We start from the raw sequence: 9,357 nt of genomic DNA, 5'->3' as shown, positions 1-9,357 counted from the left end.
AATAGGGTTCCTATCCCTTTCTCTCCTGGCATTGTAAACGTCCTGAATGAGCTCAACATCTGCACTACCCAATTATCTCCTAATGGATGACTAGATTTCCTAAGGTTGGTCAAAATATGCAGGGATATGAACTTCGAGCTGACTGGACCATTGTTTCACCATATTGGACTCATTTAGTGAGGAAAAATGATGATTCGATATCGCGATGTGGATATCGAAGGTTCCTTTTAACCCGCCTTCTTTTGTTTCCGACAAGCCTTCCAACAACAATTTTTTTAAACCTTCTTGGTTTTAGATCTTCCTACTAAAGGACGAATGAGGTAAGCCCTTGGATGGGGCTATATATGCTGAAGGCTTCCCCTTCTGTTCCTCCTGGAACCTTGAGGATATGAATAAGGATAATTGGCGCAAGTTGGTTCCGCTATCGGCTCCGGAGAAGCGTATGTAGATGATAGGACCAAATCGTATATATCAATTAAGAGCAAGTGGCACTACGCCAATAACTGCTTCAGAGGATGGTTCAAAACCGCCGTCCCAAAGAAATTAAAAGTATCACGGGGCTCGCTGCCGTCTGTTGGTACTTCACATGACAAACGCTTTCTGTCATCCCTAATAGCTTCACATGACAAGCGCTTATTTGCATTCTGTCATCTTACTCATGTTACGATTATGGGATTATTAACACCAACCGTCACATTATTTATATTTGAATGACATTCAATTTATTTAAACCGTCAGTGAAGTGAGTGAAACACTGGATTTTATAAATATGATATGACATATGTTATATAAAAATCTGACATTGTAACGGTTTTGTATGATAATTTAGTTATTGTTTTTTGTCAAAGTATGCGTACTGAGATGACAATATATTTATACAGATGTGTCCCTGAATAGAATTTCACATGACATTTTCATTAAATAAGACGTCAAGAATGTTAGTCATATGTGTCTATTTAGATTATTAGACGACAATTGTTTTTTTTATTTTATGTCATTGTAATGTATTCGTGCGACAGTGTTTAAAAAATTCCTTGTCATGTTACCCATTTTATAATTGGCTTTAAAAACCTATCACACACCTGTAGTTGGTTTTAAAAACCTATCACACACTTGTAGTTGGTTTTAAAAACCTATCACACACCTATTGTTGTTCCATTCGGACCTCATGCACACAAAATCGTTGGTTTGTCATCTTTGATAGATGAGGTGGCATACAGAATGAACTTACACGTTTTTATTTTTTCCTATAGCACGTATGCCACCTCAACCGTCAAAGATGATAGGTCAATGATTTTGTGTGCATGAGGTCCAAATTAGCCAACTATAGGTGTATGATAGGTTTTTAAAACCAACTATAAGTGTGTGATAGGTTTTAAAGCCAACTATATGTATGTGATAGGTTATTTTAAAAGTTCAAGGTATAAATATGCATTAAGCATATCTTTTACTTCAATATGTGTTGCGTATAACCTGTACATATAACCTCTTTTATGTAACATTTTTCATGAATATGTATATATAACCATTGTAATGCTAGTATAGTAATGCAAATACAACAAATATAAAATACCAAAATAAACCTTATAGATAACCACAATCTGTTATTTATATGAACTAAACTGTATATACACACATACAACCAGTACAACTTAATGTGCATAAAAGGTAGCCAATATTCATAAAACATAACCCCCATATTAATATTCATTGTACGAAACATTCAAATACGTACACTCTTTATTGTCACTTGAATCAGTTTAATACCAGTACTTGCTCTGCCCATTCTTTGCAGACATCATCAAGATCAGCCTGTGTGTAACTTAATCCACACTTGTGTTGCCACTACAAAATATAATGCAGATTATATTTACATACAATCTGAATTTTTTCTAAAAGATGGTACCTTCTCGACAAACTTTAAGTTCTTATCCACGACGATGTCTCGCATGATCCAAAATCCATAGGTTCTTCCATCCTTTTGCTCATGGTAACCTGGAATAAAACAACAACATGCTAAATTATAGATAATAAAACATTTATATCAATACACATACAAAAGCATAAAAACTCACTAGCAGCAATATCATTTTGATTTTTGTTTTTGTAACTTTCTGAGCGTAGTAGAATTTGATCCCACTGAAAACAAGTAACACCATGTGTATGTGAGAAACATCATTATATAATTAACGTGTACACGTGAGAAGAATTTGAAACTTACTTACGACATCTGTCCACTCAGTCGAATTTGGCAATCGTCGTTTCGATGGATCTAACCAATATGCCTTTTATGCTCTAAATCAACCATTGTCAAAATCCAATGTGCTCTGCAAGTAACAGGTACTATGAATTAGAGAATTAATTGTAAATAAACATATAGCATAAAGTATTCATACGTACCCTGAATTGTAAGGCAGATTAAAGACAGATTGATCACCACCCATTTTGAACTGATCTATCAAGGCCTTGGACCGACCAGTTGGTGTTTTTTAGATCCCATTGCAAAAGTGGTACTTGGATCAACAAAATAGACATTTTCATGCATTTGTGCCCTTTTTAATGCCTGATAGATGTGACTGGACAAGTGCTCATTGTGAGCATGGATTTTTTTCGGCCCTAGTGATGAGCCTATGTTGATTGCTTACGATTTTATGTAGGTGGGCCACACGTCACGTTGTACTTGCGGTATAAATCCTATGGATTCGATACCTAGACTTGTCCAGATTTATTACCTGATAACGATGGGGTACATTTATCCCTTAGTGAGCCCTTAAACGTCAGTTCGGGGTGCATCAAGTTTTTGGCGCCGTTGCCGGAGATTTATCTTCCAGCAATATCAAAATAATGGTCGAATTTGTTAGTTTAGACATCTACTTGTTTATCTTTATTGATTTTGCACTTGTTGATATTTTGCTTATTTTGCCTGTTCATGTTATACTTATTGAATCTTGAGCTGTAATTACTCCTTGGTTATATATTCATGCTATAGCTGAAGTTTCTGTTTATACTATTGAACTACAGCTGTAAAATTCTGCACATAACCTTGAAATGTTATAGTTTCACATTTATACTTGTCTATAGCTGCAATTCCTTTTTTTTTGTTTATAGCTTTTATTAGTTGAGCTTATTTTTGCAGTTGTAGAATTTTGATTATATATATATATATACATTTGTGAACTTTTCATCTTCATAGCTGTAAATTTCTAATTATGTTTATAATTCAACTATATACAATTGTGAATTTCTGGACATATTAATTGTTATGATTCTGTGACTATAACCTTATGGTCTTATAGACTTCTTTGTTAATATAGCTGCGATTTCTTTTGGTTATATAGTTCAACCCTTTGTGAATTATGATTGAACTTCTATAGTTGTGTTCCAAGATTTATCAATTTTGTCTTATAGTTGTACACTCATTTAAAATCTAAGACTGTGAAGTTTATACATGCTATAATTGTAAGATTCATAGTTAGAACTTGACTTTAACAAATTCTGAATTCATGTTTTATTTACCTTTTCAGCCTATGCATACTCGGTCTAAAGGTGCATCTTGTGTCCCACTTAACATTGAGCTTAAACGTTCTATTCGTAGGAGAAAATGAACTATAAACATTCAGCCAATTGCAATGGAGAATAACAATGAAAACGGTCAAGACAACAACGAGAATGGAGCTCTGGACAACCGTTTATTGAGCGACATCCTAACACCACATCGATACCACAACTTGACTGGGACTGTGGCTCCTAATATCCCAGCCAACTCTTATGAAATCAAGTCAGGGATGATTCAACTGATCCAATAGTCCAGCTTGTATGGAGGTGAGGTGAAAAATATATGTTGTTTATATATACCCAAATTAACAAATCTGACAAATCTGACTTAGTATTTACCATTTGGAAACTAGAATTACAGCTAGATTTATGATGCTCGTAGATTATATAGTGGTTAATAGGACAAGTGTATCCTATCACAACAAGTAATACAATGCTAAGCAAAAAATCGAACCACAAGGACTATTTATCACAACTAGTAGACCTAAGGAAGCCAATGTAGTTGTTCGGAAGGTTGAATAAGTTTGTGGAGTGATTATGTAAATAAATTACTAAAATAAAAGATAAAAGCGTTTGACATGAGAGAATTAGAATTAATGGATGAAACAATCTAAGATGGGGTACGGGGATTCAGGTTTATATCCTAACGATAATTGACAGTAATCACCAAGTTAACGACGTGAAGATGGCCAGTCTCATGTAGTCTATTCACATGCATACGGTTGACGACTTGATTAGGCATATAACCTAGGTCATGCAAAGCATTAGGTTCTATGGTGATTAAGGCTAAAGTCGTAGCCCAACCACTAGACCGCACTCCTAGTGGTCTCTAGCGAGGTCAGATTATACTAGTTCAGATTAGATAGTCTCCTTGGTCAGGTGTCCTATCTATCTATAATCCTAATTTGACAGGTTCAAGGCATTAAGTTCCACATAAATGAATGTCAGGCTAACTGATCATCATCGAATTTCATTCTAGCAATAATCTTATTCTTGGTAAATCTAGGACATTAAGCATGCATAGTCTGATCAATTGGAAACAATTCCATAAACCCTAAATCCCTAATCATACATAGTTACACAATCAATCTCATCCCCATCCCAGTTTGGATGGGGATTAGTTCATAAATAAACCAACCACATAATTAAAGCACAGATTATCAACATGAATCATCATTAATTTGAAATAGTAAAAGTATAAGACAAAATAAGGAATTAGAAGTCTAGAATCTGGTTTTGTCTGATTCGGATTACAAAAGGCTAGAGAACTCTCCTCTAACAATCTTCAAGAAGCTAAAACAAATTACGATAGAAAAATAAAATATGAAAAATTGATACAAGGAAAAGGAAAAGGGAAAAGGAGAAGGAAAACAAAAGAGGAACCCTAACATAGAAGATATAAGCTTCTATTTATAGTGCTAGCAATATCAGGGTCATTTTGGGTATTTTTTAGGACAAAAATCGCGTCCCAGAGGTAAGGAGATGCTAGGAAATTGCTTCCCAGCATATCGTCTCGTCGAGACAAGAGGTGTCTCAACGAGACGACTGGGCGTCTCGACGATACAGTTGGTGTCTCGTCGAGACGCCACGCGATGGTTCCCTTTGGGAACCATCGACACCACCTCGTCTCGTTGAGACAGGCTATGTCTCGATGAGATGAGGGCCTGTCTCGACAATACAGGTAATGTCTCGTCGAGATAGGTCACAAATGGGGCACCTTTCTCCGGCTTTTGTCTATTTAGGTCTATGGGCTTCCGGAATACGCTCTAATGGTTCCTGACGAATCCCAAAAGTGCTCCGAAGGTCCTTTATAGTCCGAAAGTGCTCCAATTGGCTCGGGTCTGGCTCGGAAATGCTCAAATAGTCCTGAAAATACCGAAAATAACGGAAAATGCTGAATTTAACTAAAAACTAATAAAATGATACTGAAATCAAATGGAAACAAAGCAAAAAAAATCTAAAACAATCCTAAAAACACTATAAAATAGGGAGCTATCAACCTCCCAACACTTAGATCTTGCTTTTCCTCAAGCAAGACGGAATACAAAACAACGAAAAATCAACAAATAGCTCCCGTACACAGACAAGGATCCATTACACTTTTATAATCTTTACAGTTTCGGACTACTCAAGTTGCAATTAAAAACAAACTGAACCTCAGACGAGTCTCCAAAACTGATTAATTAGTTTAATCGACCAACACTTCGTGAAAACGAAAGACGAGGACTATGATTGCTAGCCACGGGTGGTCGCTTTAACACTCAAGTGTTTGGGTGTTTGGGTGTATTTGGTAAACACTCCACAATTTATTGCACAAAATGGTCATGTTGGGATTGCATCATCTATCCGGTCGAAATTACGTATTACAATTAAACAAGATCATAGGTCTTTTACGGGTTGTAACATAGGCTAAATGTTCAGGTAGGAAAAAGGGAATTTTAGGCAAAAAGTTAATGACTCAACTAGTTAGAATTTTTACAAAGAGGACACTTTTTATGCTATGTGTAAGATTGTTTAAGCTCAAGGTTGTTTGATGTTTCAATGAAGCATTCCGGAAGCAATTAAAGCACGTCTTTTATCCGTTCCTCTATAATTTATTCTTTTGATTTGGTTTTCAACCGATTTTTTTTTCTTTTTGTTTTTTAATAGAGGGGACAAAGAGTCAAATTCAAATGTGTTGCTTCTTCTATTAAAAATTACAACCTTTCAAAGATTGCTAACGGAAATTTTAAGGATAGGTGTGTGTCTAAGGATTCATAAAACCAAATTGAGTAAATTAACTTGGGTGAGAAAGGGTATTTAAGAAGGCTAAGGGCTTGTAGCAAGGCTAATCAAAGAAAAAGGGTATATGTAGGCTCAAAGGGGCTTATCTAGTGGATTTATCAAGGGTTTTTGGCTAAAACAAGAAATAGGCTCAAGTTCACAAAGGGCTATACCTAGGTTGCCTAATCACTTCAAGTTCAATTATAACACAACATTCAACCGGTATTGGATGCAATTCCTATTAGCACAATGACAATAAATGTAATCCCACACCTAAGAGATCAATTGTTCCTGAAAATGAATCTAAAATATTGATCTTTATGGCCCTAACTCACAATTTAGGGGTTATTTGTATCAATCATAGCCTCACCTAACGTCTCGTTCCATGTCAATATTAGGCAAACAATACTCTTTGGAGACTCAAATGTTGTTCAAAAGTTTTTGCATGCATCAATTTCATTTGAGCGTTCAGACTTTTCAAGCACAATTTCAACTGTAATGTCAGGTTTGCTAGATGCATCAAATTCAACTGCCTAGGATTCTTTTTATTTCTAAAAACTGAAAGCAAAAGCAAAATCTCAGAAATCCTAGGAATTGAAAACAGACAGGCAAAGAATCTAAAATTAACACACATGCTATCATGCAAAATATACTAGAACTAAAACATGCAACATAACACACACACAAAAACAGTGGTATAAATCATGCCATTGGTACATGTACATAATGTCCTATCCTATTGCTTCCTCCCCCACACTAAATCATGCATTTAATTCCAAAAAAATGCATATTAAGTGAAAGAAAAGAGATAGGATAGGAAAACTCCCTCAAGGTGCATCTATGTAGCGCAGTGTTTCCACTGCCCACAGGCCATCTTCATAAATTTTAAGACGCTGCCCGTTGACCTTAAAAGGGGAATTGTGTCCATCGGTGATCTCAACTGCTTCGAAAGGGAATAACTGGGTGATCTCAAATGGCCCATACCACATGGAGATTTTCCATAAAATCTTTTGAATGGTGATTTCCAACCTAATCACAAGGTTTTAAAAAGCCATATGTGCTAGTCGGACCGATATGGGTCCTCGAGATTAATCGGTTTTGAATTTTTTGAATTTTTTTAAATAAAATATTATATAAATATAATTAAAATATGAATTAAACTATCTAAATAATAATAATAATAATAAATATTTAAGATAAAAATAAATATTTTAATATTTGTTATATTAATATCCTTAAAAAAATAAATCAAAATAACACGTCAATGATAAAATAAGGTAACAAAATAATATTACTTTAAAATTAACCTACTATAATTCCACTTCATCTCCATATTTTTCAAGTTCAAAAACTTCTTCATTTTCTTCCTCAAAATCATAAATTCATAATCTTCTTCTGCATCCTCTTCATCCGTAACAAAATCTTCTTCGAGTTCTCTCATTTCTTGAATTCTTGAACTTCTTCTAGACTCGAGATCTTCTTCATTTTCATCGGACACAATGTCCTCATCTCCACCTCCAACAACTCAACCTAGTGCACTAATAGCTTCATTAGAAAGAAGGACATCCACTTTTTTTTTTTTCTAATTGTCTTTTCTTTTTGTTGAGAATCTTGGTATTGAATTGAACATAAACTAGATTGTTCAACCTTGACACAGCAAGTCTATTTCTTTTGTTGGTATGAATCTAATTAAAAATAAAAATAAATAAAAGTGATTAGAAAAAGTAAAAATTCAATAACAAACAAGTTAGTAATGAATCATGTATTGTTGATAGCCAATGATCAAACCAAATATATAATTATACTAAGTCAGATTTATTAATCAACTTTTTATAATTTCCAAACAATGAATTGGAAATTATAATTCTAGTTTACATTTATAATAAATTGATAGCTGCCTATTTTATAGTGTTTTTAGGATTGTTTTAGATTGTTTTCGCTTTGTTTCCATTTGATTTCAGTATCATTTTGTTAGTTTTTAGTTAAATTCAGCATTTTTCCTTATTTATGGCATTTTCGGTATTTTCAGGGATTTTCAGGACTATTTGAGCATTTCCGAGCCATACCCGAACCAATTGGAGCACTTTCGGACTATAAAGGACCTTCAGAGCACTTTTGGGATTCGTCAGGAACCATTAGAGCGTATTCCGGAAGCCCAGGGACCTAAACAGACAAAAGTCGGAGAAAGCTGCCCCATTTGGGACCTGTCTCGTCGAGACATTACGTGTCTCATCGAGACACAGCCTGTCTCGTCGAGACATTACCTGTCTCGTCGTGACAGGCCCTCATCTCATCGAGAGATAGCCTGTCGCAACGAGACGAGGCGGTGTCGATGGTTCCCAAAGGGAACCATCGCGTGGCGTCTCGACGAGACACCAACTGTATCGTCGAGACGCCCAGTTGTCTCATCGAGACACCTCTTGTCTCGACGAGACGAGACGCTGGGAAGCAATTTCCCAGCGTCTCCTTACCTCTGGGATGCGATTTTTGTCTTGAAAAATACCCAAAATGACCCTGATATTGCTAGCACTATAAATAGAAGCTTATATCTTCTATGTTAGGGTTCCTCTTTTGTTTTCCTTCTCCTTTTCCCTTTTCCTTTTCCCTGTATCAATTTTTCATATTTTATTTTTCCATTGTAATTTGTTTTAGCTTCTTAAAGATTGTCAGAGGAGAGTTCTCTAGCCTTTTGTAATCCGAATCAGACAAAACCAGGTTCTAGACTTCTAATTCCTTATTATGTCTTATACTTTTACTATTTCAAATTAATGATGATTCATGTTGATAATCTGTGCTTTAATTATGTGGTTGGTTTATTTATGAACTAATCCCCATCCAGTTTGGGATGGGGATGAGATTGATTGTGTAACTATGTATGATTAGGGATTTAGGGTTTATGGAATTGTTTCCAATTGATCAGACTATGCATGCTTAATGTCCTAGATTCGATGATGATCAGCTAGCCCGACATTCATTTATATGGAACTTAATGCCTTGAACCTGACAAATTAGGATTATAGATAGATAGGACACCTGACC

At 35.2% G+C, this 9,357-nt stretch overlaps 1 long non-coding RNA gene across 1 annotated transcript; it reads left to right on the top strand.

The window, feature by feature from the left end:
* Window positions 1-1,415: 1,415 nt before the first annotated feature.
* Window positions 1,416-8,505, top strand: LOC136207112 (uncharacterized). The gene is made up of 3 exons (XR_010676586.1): window positions 1,416-2,340; window positions 3,525-3,822; window positions 8,348-8,505. It is a non-coding gene; the product is annotated as an uncharacterized lncRNA (long non-coding RNA).
* The last annotated feature ends 852 nt before the right edge of the window (window positions 8,506-9,357 follow it).

The sequence above is a fragment of the Euphorbia lathyris genome, chromosome 9 (assembly GCF_963576675.1).
Source record: "Euphorbia lathyris chromosome 9, ddEupLath1.1, whole genome shotgun sequence".
Classification (NCBI taxonomy): domain Eukaryota; kingdom Viridiplantae; phylum Streptophyta; class Magnoliopsida; order Malpighiales; family Euphorbiaceae; genus Euphorbia; species Euphorbia lathyris.
Note: the sequence above shows the minus strand (reverse complement) of the source record. Positions and strands in the feature narration are given on the sequence as shown.